The sequence below is a fragment of the Dreissena polymorpha genome, chromosome 11 (genome assembly GCF_020536995.1).
Source record: "Dreissena polymorpha isolate Duluth1 chromosome 11, UMN_Dpol_1.0, whole genome shotgun sequence".
Taxonomy (NCBI): Eukaryota; Metazoa; Mollusca; class Bivalvia; order Myida; family Dreissenidae; genus Dreissena; species Dreissena polymorpha.
In genome coordinates this window covers 39,500,796-39,521,437 of record NC_068365.1, presented here as the reverse complement: position 1 = coordinate 39,521,437, position 20,642 = coordinate 39,500,796, and the positions used below count along the sequence as shown (strand labels likewise).

The window sequence follows — 20,642 nt, the reverse complement described above, 5'->3', positions numbered from 1 at the left end:
TTTTGAAGTATTTTTCAGCACAAATGGACAAGTTATTTTCAAAGGCTTTAGTACCCATCACTGTATAGCTTTTGTTGTTTATATTTAATTATAAAAAAAATTGTATTTCATTATATATATTAACAGCTAAATTATGTGAACGAAAAACTAAAAGTAACTCTGCTCAGGTATAAGAACCTAGGCCATTTGATGAACAGCAACCTTTCCACTCCTATGGATAAATAACATATGTGGCTCAACATTTTAAACATCAAAAAGGCTAAGCACAAAAAAATCATCGCACTATAAGACTGTTAACTACAACGGAAATAATGAAAGCTGTGACAGTTCATACAAATTGAATGAGAAGTATTTTCATATAAAACAGGATGACAGGATTATGCATTTCCTAAGCAGTGTCCTGGTGAAGTTTCATTAAAGGCAGGGCAAATGTCTCATAGCTCATAATTATTTTACAAATGTTTTGAAACACAAACTAATAAACTTAAAGTTTATGTTTGTTATGATCGTCTACAAGCTAACTCTTTTAGCTGAAAGTTTAGGACAGAATTTTGGAAGCTCCTTTCATCATATGGGTCATACACTAATTATGACCATTACCTAAAAGGAGTTGAGTATTTTACAAGCCAACGTCATCAATTACCAGGAATATGTGACCCTATAGTTTTCATGCATTCGGTTAAGTTTTGTGGTTAGATCCAATTTATTATACACTTACTAACTATCATAAGCGGACTGTGCAGGCAAAGTTATGTAACTCTGACAGGCATTTTGAAATAATTATTGCCCTTTTTTGACTTAGTAACTTTGAATATTTGCTTAAATTTTGAGTTTAGATCCACTTTACTTCTCAAGCATCAAGGCTTTTGCTTTTAAACTTCAAGTACTTTCTTAGTATCATGAGGGTTCTGTACCTGGCAAATTGAATTCGACCTTGACCTTTGAATGACATTGACTCTCAAGGTTAATGTATTAAATTTTACTAAAATTACCATACTTTCTTTATTTATGATCAGCCTTGATTCATACCATGACAAAACTACACTTACCTGACATACCACAATAGACTCCGCCAAAACCATCCTCCACGCCCCCCCCCCCCCCCCCCCCCCCCCCCGAATCCCCTCCCCCCCCATTTTTTCCTTTTTTGTTATTTTTGAAAAATCATCTAATAAATAACAACCCCCCACAATATAAACTCCTCTCAACCCTCGACCCCCTCAATTTTTAACTTGGCTATTTTCGGAGAAAATAGTCATGGCCTCCTCGTCATCCGCCGTCCTGACGTCGTGCTAAAGCCACACTGTGACCTCTAATATAAAACTTTAACTTTGCCTCTACCAACATAGTGCTTCCACCTACAACTTTGAAACTTCATATGTACATGCACCTTGATGACTTCTACACGCCATACTCATTTTGGGTCACTAGGTCAAAGGTCAAGGTCCCTGTGACCTCTAATATATAACTTTAACTTTGCCTCTAATATCATAGTGTTTCCACCTACAACTTTGAAACTTCATATGTACATGCACCTTGATGACAGTCTAAACGCCACATCCATTTGTTGGTCTCTATATATGGTCAAAGGTAAAGGTCACTGAGACCTGTAATATAAAACTTTAACTTTGCCTCTAACATCACAGTGCTTCCACCTTCAACTTTGAAAAAAATCATATGAAGATGTACCTTGATGTGTTTTACACGCCACACCCATTTTGGGTCACTAGGTCAAAGGTCAAGGTCACTTTGTCCTCTAAAAAAAATACATAAATACATTTTCTGACAAGCTTTCGCAGCCGGGAATGGCCTGTGTCCTTTATAATCACCCTTCAGAACAACATGATGTACAAAACTGGATTTCAATTAAAACATTACAGAACTTAACTTTATAATCGTATGCTCACGTACGGGACTTCATTTAGCTAAGTCGTTATTCACACATACATTCCTGTCAATGAAATTGCATTACTATTTTCACCACAAAGTATTGTTAAATGATAAATGCAGTGTGTTTTATTCAGCAAAACATAAAACAAACATAATAGTATGTTTACCGCTAAACATGAACATGAGCAAAAAATATTGCGGTCATGTTTCAGTCAATATTTTGACGATATAATTGAATTTGTAAGAATTACTAAGTGTGTTTTGTTTTAGTATAGGGGTCAGTGTGCCCAGTGTGTCATACAAATCAACCCAAAGCTTTGATACACATGTACAACAATATTAACTGCTTTTGTACAAAAATTGTGCAACCTTTATCTGTATATCATATGTAATGGCAAAGTACAAAAAGTTTAATCACCCCATGTTCTATTAATGGAAAACCAATTGATAAAGTCTGATACTATTTAAATTATCTTACATTCACTTCACCTTTATTAATGATCTCGTCGTAAAACCACCTGACATGAATAAACAGGTTAACTGTTCGAACATCCACAGGACATTTTGGGTTATCGTCCTCATAATCGTAGAAACATATTAGTTCAGATTGTTGATGTTAAATATTTATCTCAAACTAAGATAACTACAATATGGGATTTAATTTATCAGCTTAGTTACATATGAAAATTCTTTGTACTGTGATTTTACAAGCTCTGATTTGACTGTGATGTATGCGGTCAGTATATGTAAAATTAAGGGCCCTTAAATGTTTTGATAACATGATTCATTTCATTCAAATCAAACAAACAAACAATTGTCAGCTCAATTGGAGCAGTTGATTATCTATTGTAGAAAAATAGTATATGATGCAAACTGATGATTGCTAAACCTTGGCTGACAAGAAATTCACCTTTTGGACCGACAGGCTCACATTTTCCCAAAGACTGAGAAATCACATCCGACGTAGACATTTAAGGGGTCGAGAAAATAACATATAAATAAGCCATTTTCTGGGGTCCTATAACATCTGACATGACCTCAGCTATTTTTTTTGTCCAATTGGGAAAAGTACCCGTACCGGTCCAATTAGGAAAAATTGAGTCGTGAAAACCCTCAAATTGGGAAAAATCAAGTCGTGAAACCCTCAAATTGGGAAATTGGTGTATTTTATTTTATGCTCCTAAATACTTTAAAATTGATAACTAATTGTTTTCAAGCTGTCAATAATATATTTACCTAGGTTCAAACCATAAAGCTGCACAGGGAAACTAACAAAATGTTGCATTTTCCAAAAAAAAAAACAAAAAAAACAAACTTAAATTGAAATTTTTTTGGCCAGCAATTGGGGAAATTTGTAATTTTTTGGTAATTGGGAAAGTGCCGTTTACCGGTACTTTATAAAGAAGGAAAAAAATCTCTGGACCAGTACACTGACATGATGCTACATTAAAACTGAGTTTACCCTATAAAAGACAGAATATGACCAAAAGATAAATATTTTGAGTTAAAACACATACAGGATTTAAAATGTTGTTTTTACAAATGATTATGACATCATCTTTCCAACCATGCATACTTAAATATAAGAAAGTATGGTCATGCCGTTAATTGAAATAAAACTTTACACTCTCTATATAGAAAGACATAATTTATTTGAATATTTGTAACTTTTATGTTTTCTCAGGGAGTTTTCTCATATTGTGTCGTGTTTATAGAAATCAAGAGTGTATACATGCAATAAATATTGATATTGTATAATAACATCATTGAGTGTTTTTAAAATCTACACTTTATATATTTAAACTTACTTGATCATTAAACAAAAATGAGTATGTTTCGAGTAGTTTGTTTAGCTCTCAACTAGTTTCACCCTAGGTCGTTTTGCTTTTTAGCTCATATATATTTTTTTTAAATTATGAGCTATTTTCATCACCTTGGCGTCGGCGTCCGGTTAAGTTTTGCGTTTAGGTACACTTTTCTCATAAAGTATCACTGCTATTGCATTCAAACTTAGTACACTTACATACTATCATGAGGGGACTTGGCAGGCAAAGTTAGATCTTGCATTTTGACAGAATTATGTTCCTTTTTTATACTTAGAAAATTAAACATTTTGGTTAAGTTTTGTGTTTAGGTCCATTTTATTCCTTAAGTATCAAAGCTATTGCTTTCATACTTGCAACACTTACTAACTATTATAAGGGGACTGTGCAGGCAAAGTTATGTAACTCTGACTGGCATTTTGACAGAATTATGTGCCCTTTTTATACTTAGAAAATTGAAAATTTGGTTAAGTTTTGTGTTTAGGTCCACTTTTTTCCTAAAGTATCAAAGCTATTGCTTTCATACTTGCAACACTTACTAACTATCATAAGGGGACTGTGCAGGCAAAGTTATGTAATTCTGACTGGCATTTTGACGGAATTATTGGCCCTTTTTACTTGAAAATTTGGTTAAGTTTTGTGTTTTTGTCCACTTTATTTGAATTAATTGCGTAATAAGGCAAATACGCTTGTTATATATAGCCCTGGGACATGTTTAGGCCCCTGAAGTAGGGCACATATTAGTCACACTGTAAGTCTATGCCTGAGTTCTTGTGTGTGTGTGAGTATTCTGTCTGAAATTAATATCATTTCTGTAATTTTTGCATTCATAAAAGATTTTAATGCCACTTCATATTTTATATTTCCCTGACTACCAGACAATGTGTCAAACAAAATCCATGCTCTAGGTTAAAGTGTCTTATTTGTAACATAAACATGCCTGCAAGAATTTTCATTTAACTTAGGAATATTATCTTCCTCAACCATACCGAGTCACTCATTAATACATAAGGCAAACAAAACATTGAACACATACAAAAAAGCATAGCATGTATGCAACTGCAAATGAAATCACCCTAAATAAATGTACATGTAGAATACAATTAACCCTTTACCAAATAGATACATATTTTGATGCATGTGTAAGTCCCTCAGAAAGTAAATTTTCATTTAAATCAGACCATTCTAATTAGATTCAATATTTAAAGGCTTCATGTTCAATGGAGCCCTTGGTACAAAAATTTGACCATTCCCCAAGAATCACATTTTTTGTATGGATTTATTTAGCATAATAACTTCTTCTGTTAAACCACAATGTCTACAGCGTTGATATTTCGTATGTGAAATCCAAATGTGTTCCACTAAAAAGACTGTTCTAGATATTTTTCCCAGGTTTCTAAAGTGGAAATGCTTCATTGTCGCATAATTGATATAGACCTACATACATGTAGTTGAATTATTTTTAAAATCTCTCTCTACAAGCCAAGTGAAAGGTGTAATAACATCATATAGTGTTCCTGCACTTAGTTGGATTAAATCATTAATAATCATTAATCATTATTAAGGTTTCAAATTGATCATGTCTGTAGTTGTTTACACTGAAATATTTCATAGTGTACATGTATATCCTAGCATAACAACTTAACATACACAAAGCACACACATTTAATGTGGTATGTGATGTCAGATATTTTGTTTGGTCCTCGATAAGAAACTGTTCAACACGCCCGGGTGTACTTTGTCCAGGGTTTTCCATGGAAATCCATGGAAAATATGAGGCTGGAGTATTCGGACTAAGTTTCCAGCCTTTTCCAGCGTCAATATTTTTAAAAAAGGGTGGAAAATTGTCCATGGTATGTGGAAATAGCCTGGAATAGTTTCCATGGTTTTCCAGGCTCCCTGGAATGATTACCATGGAACAATTTCCAGGGTTTTCCAGCCAGCATGGAATAAATACCGTCCGAATACTCCATGTAATCTGGAAAACCATGGAAAACCATGGATTAATTTCCAGGGTTTTCCAGATTACATGGAGTATTCGGACGGTATTTTTTCCATGCTGGCTGGAAAACCCTGGAAAATGTTCCAGGGTTTTTCCATGTTTAATATTCCATGGATGCCTGGTATAACATGGAAAATTGTCCAGCGTTTACCATGGTCACTGAATAGAAAAAGAAATTTCTGGTCTAAAAACAGTATTCATGTATTAAATGAATGCAATACTCACAATTAAGTAAATCATAATTTAAGGTTAGATTAAAACAAAACAAAAAATCAACATAATTGCCTTAGTTTCTTCGATGTATTATTTTGTTCACAATTCATCAAAATATAACATCAGATTACAAATTGTGTTACATTTATTCAACAAATTATTCAGATCAAACAAGTGTTGTTTAATACATGCTTACAAAGCCTCTAGGTCCATTATCATAAATCAGGCCCTTACATAACAGAACAGGCGCTACTTTAAAAGTTAAAAAGTATAATGCAACCTTCACAACATGTATTCAAAGTAACAAAATACAAGCAAGTCAAGTAATATACAGTAACAATTCACGACCCTGTACAAACGATATACAAGAAACAAAATGAAAATTTAAGTTATTTTAGCTGCTTCATGTATGTCACAATATATGTAGCTGCCCATGAGCACAAGGATACTATTTTTATGTCCCCCACTATAGTAGTGGGGGACATATTGTTTTTGCCCTGTCTGTTGGTTGGTCTGTTGGTTGGTTGGTCTGTTGGTTGGTTGGTTGGTTTGCGCCAACTTTTAACATTTTGCAATAACTTTTGCAATATTGAATATAGCAACTTGATATTTGGCATGCATGTGTATCTCATGGAGCTGCACATTTTGAGTGGTGAAAGGTCAAGGTCATCCTTCAAGGTCAGAGGTCAAATATATGTGGCCCAAATCGCTTATTTTATGAATACTTTTGCAATATTGAAGATAGCAACTTGATATTTGGCATGCATGTGTACCTCATGGAGCTGCACATTTTGAGTGGTAAAAGGTCAAGGTCAAGGTCATCCTTCAAGGTCAGAGTTCAAATATATGTGGCCCAAATCGCTTATTTTATAAATACTTTTGCAATATTGAAGATAGAAACTTGATATTTGGCATGCATGTGTAACTTATGGAGCTGCACATTTTGAGTGGTGAAAGGTCAAGGTCAACCTTCAAGGTCAGAGGTCAAATATATGTGGCCCAAATCGCTTATTTTATGAAAACTTTTGCAATATTGAAGATAGCAACTTAATATTTGGCATGCATGTGTAACTTATGGAGCTGCACATTTTGAGTGGTGAAAGGTCAAGGTCAAGGTAATCCTTCTAGGTCAAATATATGGGTCAAAATTGCTCATGTAATGTAACTTCTGCAATATTGAAGCTAGCAATTTTATATTTGACATGCATGTGTATCTTATGGAGTTGCACATTTTGAGTGGTAAAGGGTCAAGGTAAAGGTCATCCTTCAAGGTCAAACATCATATAGGGGGACATTGTGTTTCACAAACACATCTTGTTCTCAGCTACTTTCACTTTAATGCAATTTAGGTGCTTAATTTAATTAAAATACTTTTATATAATTTTATTGTTCAAAGAAATTCAGAACATAATGCATGTACATGTATTACTTTCCAAGTGACAATTTAAAATGTAATTGCAAGTCTAAAACTTGTGTAGGCAGCTTAGTAAATTATAAGTACCCAGGTGGGATAAAATTACAGTTTTTAAAAACTTTTTAGTTAATTAGCTGGGCTTCAGTAGGTCGTGGATCTTTTATAGAACTTGTACTGCTGTTATACTGTACGGCTCCTGCATGATCTCTAAAAGAAAAACAAAGCAAACAATATTACAAGAAAGTCATAAGTTTTTTACATTCATCTGTAAAAGTAAATGTGCAGCAATCATATGTTCAATATCTATACTTCAATGCTCATTCATATTTTAATCTATTTTAGATATTTCATATCACTGCTCAATTCGGTACATCTGGCTTTTTTGTATTTGAGCGAACATTTACGATCCTAAGTAGTTAGCAATTATTTCTTTTCCATTTACTGAAATTTATTCTCTTAAAGTTTGCAAGCGGGCTTTAATCTACTTGCAAACAGGCAACCACACAGGAAAACTGAGACTTTCAAGTGAATAAATTGGTGATTTAACTTATATTTTTATTTGACTCTCTTTTATTTTGAAATTTATATTGTTGTTTTCTTAAATGCCCCAAAACGGGGTACACTAGCATGTATCTGGAAACTCAAACATATATAGGAATTTTATATTCCGATATTGCTATATGAAAGTTATGCTAATTTGCTAATTCATATAAAAATAACCTGTAATTGAAACTAGACCAAAATATTGGATACCAAAAAGACAAAATACTTTCAGGTGGTTAACACTAAATTACTTATATGAGCCCGGGGCATAATAATATTTACAATGAATTTGTGGCCATGTTAGTCCTCTTGGTAAATGTGCCAAAAGAGCCGCTTTGCTGTCTTGGGTTATTTCCCTGCCAAACTCTGCAGTATCTTCCATCAACTGGTCTGAGCTACAGTTAAAGCACATAATGAAAATGTATATAGAAAATAATTCAAGTATTGTTTTAAATATTTAGTAAAATGGTCTTTAAATAATAACTTACAATGAAGTTAATACATCACAAAGCATAGCATAACAAAATTTGTTGGTATGATTAGTACAAATTTATTATTGCTATAATTAGAATGATGTGTAATTCTATTGGTATGAAAATGCAAAGTGAAACCTAAAAAACAATGCTATTGGTTTAATTAATTTATTTATAAACATTAACAGCATTAATGAGCATTGAGTTCTCGTCATGCACAGCACATAACTCCCTTAGCCTCAGTTCCCTAGCCATGCATTATAAACTTCCGATACTACATTCAAGCTTATTAATATCTCCACATAGGACTTCCTTTATCAAGCTGCAAACTGCACTTTGTGAAAATGTGTGTGACAGCTGCTTTTAAACTTCTATATTTGCCATACTTTTACCTAAAATGTCACATAAAAAAGGTCTACAATGATGACATAACAAGAATAAATTTAAAGGAATATTTAGAAATAATGAAAAGCACAAACCTTCAGTTGTTGTTCTATTCCTAGACAGACTTCTGAAACACTTGTATGCATCACTTTTTAACAACATTTCATGTCACTTTCCAAATGATATCCATACATTATTATTTTAAGAAATTCTTGTTAATGGAAAAACTCATTAACTCTACTGTTTGTGAAATTACATAAACTTCATTTTAACAACAAGTTTAACCTGCATATTTTCTCCAGAATTTCAATCTAACAGGTAAACTTTCTGTATTTGAACTCAGCCAATCAGAAAAGGCTGTGATATTTTATAACCAATAGATTAGCCGCAGACATATCTGACTCACACACAGGCATCTCAGATAGTTTGTTAATTGCAAACCTGGACTGTAGTTAAATATTGAGTGTGTATACACCTTGAACAGGGTTAAGGAATTTAAACTTGCAGACATTGCTTTGGAAGTTACTACTATTACTTCTACTACTAATACTACTACTACTAGTACTACTACTTCTACTACTACTACTTCTGCAAAACTACTACTACTATTACAACAGACACAACAACAACAACAACAACAACAACAACAACTACTACTACTACTACTACTACTACTACTACTACTACTACTACTTCTACTTCTACTACTACTACTACTACTACTACTTCTACTACTACTACTACTACTACTACTACTACTACTACTACTACTACTACTACTACTGCTGCTACTACTGCTACTACTACTACTTCTGCTTCAACTACTACTACTGCTTCAACTACTACTACTACTACTGCTACTGCTGCTGCTACTGCTGCTGCAACAACTCCTGCTGCTGCTGCTGCTACTACTAATACTGCTACTGCTGCTGCTGCTGCTGCTACTACTACAACTCCTGCTGCAGCGACTACTACTACTTCTGCTGCTGTTACTACTACTACTACTACTTCTACCACTACTACTACTACTACTACTACTACTACTACTACTACTACTACTACTACTACTACTAGTACTTCAACTACTACTGCTACTACCACTGCTACTACTACTGCTACTGATGCTGCTACTGCTACTACTGCTGCTGCTGCTACTTCTACTACTACTACTTCTACTACTACTTCTGCTGCTGCTGCTAATGCTACTTCCTTAACTACTACTATTACTGCTGCTACTAGTATTGTTATTATTATTTATACTACTATTGCTACCATCACTGTTACTATTCCTGTAAATGCTAAAACAACAACACAATAATAACTGCTACTACTGCTACTGTCACTTAAATTTGCACCAATAGTATAATTATCAGTAGTTTAACTGCTTGTACAACTTATACAGTACAGCCAAAGCGGAACAAACGTATTTCGCGATCCGCGGCGGCAAGGCGAAACGAGTCGATGCCGCGTCAGTCGTTGAAGCCGCGTCAGTATGCGGCGGCAAGTCGCATTTTGCCGCGAAACTTCGCATCTGTCCGCCGAGGCATGCCGCGGTCCGCGACATGATGCCGAGTCGATGCGATCATGAAATATTTTTTTTTAAATTATTAGTTACATGTAGTTAACAAATTTTGAAAGAACAATTATAATAATAATTAAAATCATAATAAATTTATTGTGCGCGGATTGTATTAGCATATACATGTAAGCATAGTTAATGTGTCTGGCCAATTATTAAGTTTGTTTCCCGCCCGTAGCGTATGTATTTCACACATAAACAAGGTCACGTAATTATGTTTTCGCACATACAAGTGGTCAAGGCTCCAGCATATGGTGGATTTATAAATTAATTGCATGTTGATTCCGCTATTATATTTTAGCTGAGAAAATTAGCAGTTTGAAGCCACATCAATAATCAAGACGGTGACGACGTATTTGTAGTTTTGTTAATTATCAGCTTATTATAACTATTGTTTGAATATGCGTATATAAACACGTTTTATTTTGTTCATATTATACAGTTAATATCGCTACTAATTACCCGATAATCCCGTATATTCCAGTTTTAAAGCAAATGCTGGTAAATATTTACGATACACAAACATTCTCGATATTTCCTTATGTATCAAATACATTTTGGCATTTGTTACTATTTATAGAGATGATGAAATAACGTCTAATCGGGGCGTTTTTTTTCTCCACTGAACACGCGATTTACGCCTGACGTGATGTTCATGTATTTATACAACACAAAATACACCCAAACTTTCCAAACGACGTTCTACATGTCTGCATAATTTTCGTGCGCTTTTTATGAAACAAAGGATATTTTAGCACTGTTTATTTGACGCTAGAATTTGCCAAAGGACGCGTTAGCATTAAAATTCGGAAGTGTGTTTCGGATTACAAATTTAATAATGATAATCGAACGAAACATAAACAGTTGCGCATAATTAATTCTACGCTACACATACATGTATGTACATGTAGGTGGATATCTTTTCACTCGATCCGCCGCGTACGTATGCGGCGGATTTACTCCGCGAAAGTACGCGTGGTTAATACAGACTAGGCGTCGTTGCGCGGATCGATGCCGAGTGCCACGGCGATACGCCGCGTGAACACACGATTCGGCCGCCGCGGACTAATAATCTGGCCGTGGCGTAGCCGCGGATTATGTTTGTGCCGCTTTGTCTGTACTGTACAACAACCACTTTTACTTCTACTCCTACAACATATTCTACTGCCAGCACAAGCATTACTACTTCTACTACTACTACTACTACTACTACTACTACTACTATAACTACTACTATTTCTGCCAAAACTATGCACATTGTTTTATGTTTTATTCATATGTTGTGTACATTGTTGAACTCTGATTTACTTTGAATAAAATGTGTTGCATTTTTATAAGTTATTTTCTCCTCTTATAAAGTCTAAGTTTTTTTCAGGGTCAGCTGAAAATGTTAGAGTCTTTTCCATTCTTAAAAAATTCTATGTTCCACTTTCCATGCTATCTGGAAATATTTTCCATGGTTATCCAGCCTAAATCCAGCGTTTTCCATTCCTTTTCCATGCTTTTCCATCCAAGGCTGGAAAATGCTCAGAAAAAAAGTCCACGTTTCATGGACATTTCTAGAACAAAACCCTGGAAACCCTGGAAACCCTGGAAACTGTTTCAAATTCCAGGGATTTCCATGGAATTCCATGTTATACCATGGATTTCCAGCCTAAGTTCCATGATTACCCTGGACAATGTACACCCGGGTATGATGCCCCTGGGGTAAAATTTGGCCATGCCCCATTACACAGGTGAGCGATCAATGCCATTCTTTGCCCTCTTGTTTAAAAAAATAAATAAATATAATGATGTTCCTTTATAAATGTCTGCTTGAAAAGAGAGAATATGTATTGCTTAAATCATTTTTATGGTAAGTGGAAAATATTGTTGTTATACCCCTTTAAGCTACTGAAATCCTTTAGTTCTTAAACAATTTAAACAGCTTTATGGAAAACAAATTAATGTTCTTTGGTTGAACAAGTTTCTATGATGTTTTAAAACTTATCAATATTCCGCACACAATTTTAAATAGCTCAGCAAATGAGATACTCCTTAAAGAAAATTCCTTTGTGTGAAATAGACACGCTCAAATATCCACAACCATTGATTTGTATTATGTATCCTTTAAGCTGAAGAATTTTCAATATGATATTTAAGGTTCATGGAGGGGATACAATTCATTAAAACTTCGCTTTGGGTTTTCTTCATTGAATGTGGTACAATATGGTCAAACTATATATCATTTTAAAGCTAAAGACGGATAGAATAACATAAACACATTTTTGACAGACAATATTTGTGTGCTTTATTCATATTTTGGTGTAAAACCAATACATTTTTACAATAATTTACAAAATCTCAATCTAAAGTTAGGAAGGATATGCACTACCTTAAGTTAAATAAGTACAAAGCTATATACATATACAAGGTCAAGTTAGCAACATTTCACAGAAAATTATTGTCATAAAACATCAAATGAGTTTTTATTCAACTGCCTTTTTTTGGATAAATATCCTAAACAAAGTTCTAAAAATAACTTAAACGTAACTACTTTTTAAAAATCCAGGTATGGTGGATAATAAGAGTCACAATTCTATTTCAAAGGCTTAACAATTTTGTTATTTACCTCTCAACCAAATTTCAAATTTTAAACCATCTCAAATTGAAATAGATTGCAGACGACATATACAATTGTAAAGGAATATAAAGAAATTGGCAAAACGATTGATTTTATATTTCGATTCCTTCTACCCATTTTGAAAGCGTGGCCATTGCTGTGATCTGTAGAAAAACGAGCAAAACAAATCGGTCGAAGCCACGTGCAGTGGTGAGAAAACCGGGTATGTGTATACACATACCTTAGAAAACACATACTTAGTTTGACAGTTGGGTGGCAACTTGTAAAACAACTATTAACATTAATCAGCAAGAGATCGTACTAAATAATAGAAATGACCACGTAGAGATATCATCACCTTATTACAAACATTTTCCAGCTGAAAATTGTCCCCCACACGTCTTTTTTAGTTTATTTGTATTGTTTTTCTGGAGCCGAAGTGCATCTCACAGAATATCCATCCAACTTCCGTTGTTTTCACTTTCGTTATTAAAAACTCCATTTAAAGGAATTATTTCTACTTTAAAATTGTTAAAGCGATGTATTATTATATATTATTGATAGAATAGTATACCGTGATGAATTGAACAGAGTTACGTATCGATCTTTCTATCAGTCTGTAAGCGTACTATTTTATGCGCAATAATATATGTCGTGTGATTCGACAACAATTGTAAACATTGGTGAAATGCTTCTTACATAGTTATTCTTTTGAGTGTTTATGAGGTCTGATCGTGCAGTTTGCAAACATCAACGGACAGATTACAATCCAATGCATTTGTCATCGTCAACCGTTTGGAATGTCAATTAGGCGATAAGTGAGTTTTTAGCATGTTTCTTTCTATTTTATTAATTTAAAAATGGCTGCCCCCTATGGTGATGAAATGACATGTGTTCGAGTTTTGATATTTCTAGGTATGTAAACTTTTTTTACTATTTAAGCGTAACTTGCCCTCGTCAATGTCGATATTATTCACTAGTTATATAATTTTCCGCCGAAATACGTGGAATAAACATGATTCAGATTTTTGAAAATAATGTATATTTTAGTGTTAAAATCGCTTTGTATTTTGATTGATTGTGTGGATGTTATGATACGTTGATGTACAAAATTGGTAGCAGTTTGAAGTAAAAACATCCTTAAAAGCATATATGTAAACATTTTCCACGTGGCACTCTTCCTTTAGTCAAATTTGAGTTCAATGCTAGGGGTCCCACATTTTTCAAAATGAAGCCTATACATGAACCTTAAGCAAATTAGCCAATGCATGGTTTATTTAACCCATTCCAATAAGCATTGGAAATTAATCAACATATTATTTTTATTACTTTTCATGCACTTTGCATGTCAGATTTGTGTGAAATAGTAGTTTTGATATTGGCATTCTTGAATTACTTTTATTTAAATTTAAAACTTACAAAACTTTTTAAATCAATGTTGTTAAGTTCCTATATATGTATTTAAGTTTCGCTTGATTTGTCATTGTCACCTCAGGTACTACTAACATGTACCCTGGGTACTCTTGATAATACTTAAATGTCGCGTACCGAAAATATACTAACACGTATCCGGTCAATTGAGACTGTACCTGAGATGCATTCCCGCCTAAAATCCAATGTCGTCAAAATGCTTTTTGAGTAGGAGTTTCGATAATATAAAGGTCATTTTACAGAATATTGACATAAATATGAATATAATTAATTTGAAAAAAAGCCGACAAAGACCAATTAAGCGTTAGGTTAGGTTTCAGTATAGTTTCCGTACCCGGGGTACATTTAAGTATACTAAGGAGTATCCGGGGTACATTTTAGTAGTACCCGAGCCGAAAATGACCAATGGAGCTTAAGTTTCCCTTCGAATAATTGGTTTGTATATATTAATGCTGAGCACATGCCCATCATGGGTTGGTCTGTAGGTCGGTATGTAGACTATTTTTGTTCTGCTTATATCTGGTGAATGCATTTGTGTACAATCTTGCAAATTGGTATGTTGGTTATTAGTGAAAACCTGAATGCACTTGTTAATGTTTAGGTCAACATGTCAAAGGTCAGTGTCACAAGGTTTAGTGATTTCTTTGGTGGAAAGTAATAAACATATAAAGTTTAAGGGCAAGGTCACATGATCTGGTATCATAATATTAGTTTGCACACAAAATCTAGGGAACCTGTTAATGTTAGAAAATATTGAACAATATTTGTGATGTAATCAGAGAACGTGTTCATGTTAGAAAATATTGAACAATATTTGTGATATTTGTCTTCACTAACAACATGCCTTATACATTGTTAAAATTCTGTCTATTTATCAATATGCATTCAAACTCACTGCATTTAGTCTGGCCTATCTATCTGTTAAACATGATCTAATTTCCAATTCGGTATCTTCTTTGCTACAATCGGAAATGTAATATATTCAATACCCACGTGACCCAATAGTCCCATTACAGTTTACATAGTAACACTGTTTACTGCTTACAATTGATTGTCATTTGACAGTTTATTTGGTTTCTGTTCAGTTCACAATACTTGATGGCTTAACCATTTTAGGTTTAACTGGATTTTTGTTCAGTACGTATTTTGTGATTGCTTGACTTTTTAATAAAAGATTTAAATTATGTCTTTTCTGAACTTGCTATTCGTATTCACAGAGATAATGTGAAATTAAGAATTTTCCTGAACGTTTTGTTTGCTTAAAATGTTAAGTATCAAAATGACGGACTTGTCTATGTCTTCTCATGCCAAAGGCTCTGATGAGGTTAAGGATTATATTTGTTCGTCATGCAAAGAGCAAGCAAATGCAGATTTTTACTGCAAAACATGTTTGAAACTTTATTGTGGGAAATGTATTCAGTTGCAAGATAAGTGGTTTAAAAAACATTCAGCGTATGGAAGGAATGACATGAAAGAATGGCCAGTTTCGAAACAGGTGGAGGAATTTCTATTGAAGTGTCAAGCGCACAAGGACGACAAAATTGAAATGTTATGTAATGACCACAGTCAGTTGTGCTGCCTTCAATGATCACAGGTATTTCTGAAATACTTTGTCACATAAACGTGTTTAGAAATCAATGAACTATATAATGTCATAATTTTAATGAGAATTAAGTATTGTCAAGTTTGCAATTTTGATTTATCGTATTTTAAGAAACACATTTTTTCCTGATTTTTTTGTGAAAAGTATCATCAAATACAATGGAATTTAACGACTACACTTTCTTTCAATTTTTTGGAAATGACGTATGAAATTAATTTGAAATTGTGTCTTTTCTGGACTTGTTATTTGTATTCACAGAAATACTGTATAATTAAGAAATTTCCTGAACTTCTTATTCATGGGAGTTTAATATTTCCTGAGATGGCATTTATAACCTGTGTCCGTAATAACCATGCATCAGAAAAACAAGAAGTTGGAAGGTGGGTTTCAATTCAAACAGTACAGAACTAAATTTTAGTATATATTAAATGCTCAGGTATGGGAGGTCTTTTTGCTTGGAGTTATTATAGAATAGATTTGCATAGATCATGGGTGCTTTGTCCAACGTAGATCTCATGTTTGATTTATTATTGTATTGTTTTAACTTCTAAAACAAAGTGCATTCAACACAAATTATGAGCTCTATAATCACTGTCAGACCAGTCACACTGCATGAGCAATTCTCACAAGCCTTTTAGACAAGACTACCTTTATGTGTACTAGAATTCTTGTCTAGTGTTTTATTGCCAATATTGAAGAAATCTCTATTCAGCTGCAATAAGAAATTAAAACTGTCAAGAAACTACTTATGATTACCTAGATTACTTCGATTACCTAGAAAAAGTGATTGCCTGGTTTAAGAGCCCTATATATTGTTATGCCCCCCTTCAAAGAAGAGGGGGTATATTGTTTTGCACATGTCGGTCCGTACGTCCGTCCGTATGTCCGTATTGTCTGTCCACCAGATGGTTTCCGGATGATAACTCAAGAACGATTAGGCCTAGGATCATGAAACTTCAGAGGTACATTGATCATGACTCGCAAATGACCCCTATTGATTTTGAGGTAACTAGGTCAAAGGTCAAGGTCACGGTGACCCGAAATAGTAAAATGGTTTCCGGATGATAACTCAAGAACGCTTAATTGTCTAGAATCATGATACTTCATAGGTACATTGATCATGACTGGCCAATGACCCCTATTGATTTTGAGGTCACTAGGTCAAAGGTCAAGGTCACGGTGACCCTAAATAGTAAAATCAGATGATAATCAAGAATGCTTATGCCTAGGATCATGAAACTTCATATGTACATTTATCATGACTTGCAGATGACCCCTATTGATTTTCAGGTCACTAGGTCAAAGGTCAAGGTCATGACCTTGTCGTTAGTGCATATGATTTACTTTACACCCAGTGAGCGTATATGTCAAAGCCTTAACCCTTTCCTCGACAGCCATTTAGCCAATATAAGCCTCTCCAGTTACCACAAGACCTAGCTGCCTGCTGACCAGTGGCTGATAGCCATCTTATCAATATCAGTACCCCATCTTTACAGTTATTATTGGAAAAACGCTGTTTTATGACCCTCATTGCTTTTGAACCTGAAATTCTCATAAAAATTGAAATATTATTGAAAAATACTCATATGAGAGTTTTAGCTAATAAAATTTCCTTTCCTGTGGTGTAAACTGTATGTTTCTACATTAATTTGTTGGTCAGTTATAGTCATGCAAAGTTGACCGTTGTGTGTTTTACTGCGTTTCAATGCAAATCTACCTCTTTGGAAACGCAACCCTCATTGCCTTTAAACCTGATTTTATCATAAAAGTTGAAATATTATTGAAAAACACTCAATATGAAAGTTTTAGCTAATAAAATTTCCTTTCCTGTGGTGTAAACTTATGTTTCTACATTATTTTATTCATTAGTTATAGTCATGTAAAGTTGACCGTTGTGTGTTTTACTGGGTTTAAATGCAAATCTCTTTCCAGCTCATATAGAAACTTTGCGAAGTTGGTGTGTTGAATCAAATACAAATAATTATATTTTGGAATATTTTTTTTCTTACTTTCCAAACTATAATTCTTCATTTCTTGAAGATTGTTTATTTTATAAATTCATTCTGCAAGCCTCTAAATTCATGTATTTTCTGATAAATACCTATAGAAAAACACAGAGTCTCTCAAACAACTTCATTCATTTTCAAAATCAATTTTATTTCTTATAAAATTCTTACAATACTTGGTATTTCTATTACATTAATTCACCAAATGATTTATAAACATTTATAGATACCGGTAACAATTTAATTGGATGTTGCATAATGTGCCATGAATATTCATATAATCAATTTGCATTTTGCATTTTATTACCGATCGAAATCCGGCAATGTCGGTGTCTTCAGGGCCCTCAATACAACACGGGAAGCGGGTCGTTACCCATAGCAGGGGGAATTTTCGCGGCGTTTCCCTTTTGGGGGGAATTTTTACTTACTCTCTAATTATAAAATTTTTATATGTTTGCACTATATTCATTGCTTGTTTCATAATTTAGTATGTTTGACAAGATTAAATTAAAATAGAATTCAGATATAATACTCATAAGACACATCTATCTATAAAAAAAAAATTTTTTTTTTTTTTTTTTTTTAGGGGGAATTTTTTCCCCAAAAAGGGGAAAAAAGTATACTTTTCAGGGGGAATGAGGCCGAATTTCGGCAGTGGATTTGACAGATTGAGGCCCCTGGTCTTCAATAAGTCTTCAGTTTGTGTATTTATTTGCAAAATTCCACTTTTAGGCGGCTACTTTATTATCAAATACTCCATTTTATAATCTGATCACCGACATATAACTTTATAACCCAGAAGTCGCCGACAAACCCGTGTATTCGTGTACCAAATTACAAAACGCCGAGGTAACATGGCACGCGCGCCAACGTCATCTGAAGACTACTGCTGCGTCCAGTAAACATGTTCATTCAAAGTGTCTAGAACCCGTGTTTCTTATCCCTAAACGTTAAATTAGCACGTGCGCTATTGATTATTATGTTGGTCAGTTCAAAGGCATATTGACGACTGCCGACTGCGTCTTTGTTTTATTGCCTAATCAAGCACCAATAATCCAATATCCTGTGTATTACGAAACACAAACTTTAGATAAGCACGTGTCGTTTGTAAAAACATTTGAGTGTACATGCCATTAAACATATCGATGTAATTCTCGTATATGATCTCGGAAACAAACATTTATGATATAATGGAATCAAACAACAATAAGAATGAAATCGATTTACACCCAAATCATATAATATCCCTATGGAACGTGTTTATTTTTGCGGCATGTTTAATGAGTTATTAATACGTTTTCGGAAAATGTCCAAATTAAATACGGTTTGAGAATAGCAGTTATTTTAGGACATTACGAAATGCCTAAAGCGCACATCCCAGAACGTGATTTACGCATGTCAAAATTGGTAAACCCTCGTCTTGATTGGTTGCCAATTGCATCATAACTTTAAATAGCAACATTACCGGATGTTTACTTGACAGTTTAGAAAAATGATGAACGCTGGTGTATATGCATTTCTGTTACACTTAAAACGTCATTTTAAGCATTTAAATAGCAAATTAAATTGTGCCTCGTAAAAACGCATATATATCAGGTAAAAGATAGGGTAGTAACAATGCGTAGATAACAGGGAATCGATACAGGCGTAGATACGCGTATTTGACAGGGAATCGATAGGGTCGTAGAAACGCGTACCTGTCAAGGAAAGGGTTAACAGTAGTGGGTAATATCAAAACATAAATTCATTCAACATCTTTTAAAAACCCAGCTTTTACCTTAAATGACCTTAACATAACGCCAACAAACCCGAATGAATATACTCCATTCATTCCATTGGCTGATTTGAACAGAACCCCTCAGACCATTGGCAACATAAGCACGTCTGTAGTATCGGATGAAACACTAATCAGAGTAGGGAAATGCTGACTTCTCTTTTCATATTTATTTTGGCCCAGTTACAGTAAGGCAGTACAGATAAATTTTGTCTCCAATACGTTCAGGGTCCATGCTTGGTCAGTAAATTGTCAGGGGAAGATGGACTGTACTATTAATAAATACCTCATTTTGATAATACAATATTGCTTTTTAAGATATCAAATAACGATCCCATGAATTTTATGGAAATAAATTATTGAAAACCTAAAATATATTGGTAAATGTTGTTTGTCTTGCATTTGTCTTTCAATTACCAAAATATATAGTTTGCATGCTAGATCTGAAATCATTGAATTGTCTAGCCACACATGCGTGACGTACATGTACGCACTCAGTCTGTTTGAAAATCTTTCCTGTAATCCAGAATAGGCAACTGACATTTGCCATTTTGCTATAAATAACACAGTGTGACTTCAATTTTCTATTAGAAAGTATTGTGGTTTGATGTTCCATTTACAAGATGCAGAGATTTGTAAATAACAGTGGCATGTAAAAATGGGTCTTATGCAATATGCTGTTAGTGTAGCTCCAGTCCAGCAGTCTTTTCAGGATATGCATTATGTAGAAGATACTCAAGAGATATCACGAAATCTTGAGCTACGGTGGCCAAATATGCTATCAGACCAATTTTTGCATGACGGGGATGTAATAGTGTTTTTTTAATGTGTTAAAGTAAAATGTGTCTTAATCAAACATTAAATGTTGTCGCTGCAGTCCATTCCTGATCTCCAATTCAAGACGT

The 20,642-nt window shown here is 34.0% G+C and overlaps 1 protein-coding gene and 1 long non-coding RNA gene across 2 annotated transcripts in view; one reads left to right on the top strand and one right to left on the bottom strand.

The window, feature by feature from the left end:
• The window catches only part of LOC127849774 (putative uncharacterized protein DDB_G0282499), a 465,276-nt gene that overhangs the window by 389,405 nt on the left and 55,229 nt on the right, over positions 1 to 20,642 (top strand). The gene's annotated exons all lie outside the window — the stretch shown is intronic.
• LOC127851943 (uncharacterized) lies at positions 6,532 to 10,035 on the bottom strand. The gene is made up of 3 exons (XR_008036063.1): positions 8,838 to 10,035; positions 8,168 to 8,280; positions 6,532 to 7,549 (listed from the first exon to the last, which is right to left on the bottom strand). It is a non-coding gene; the product is annotated as an uncharacterized LOC127851943 (long non-coding RNA).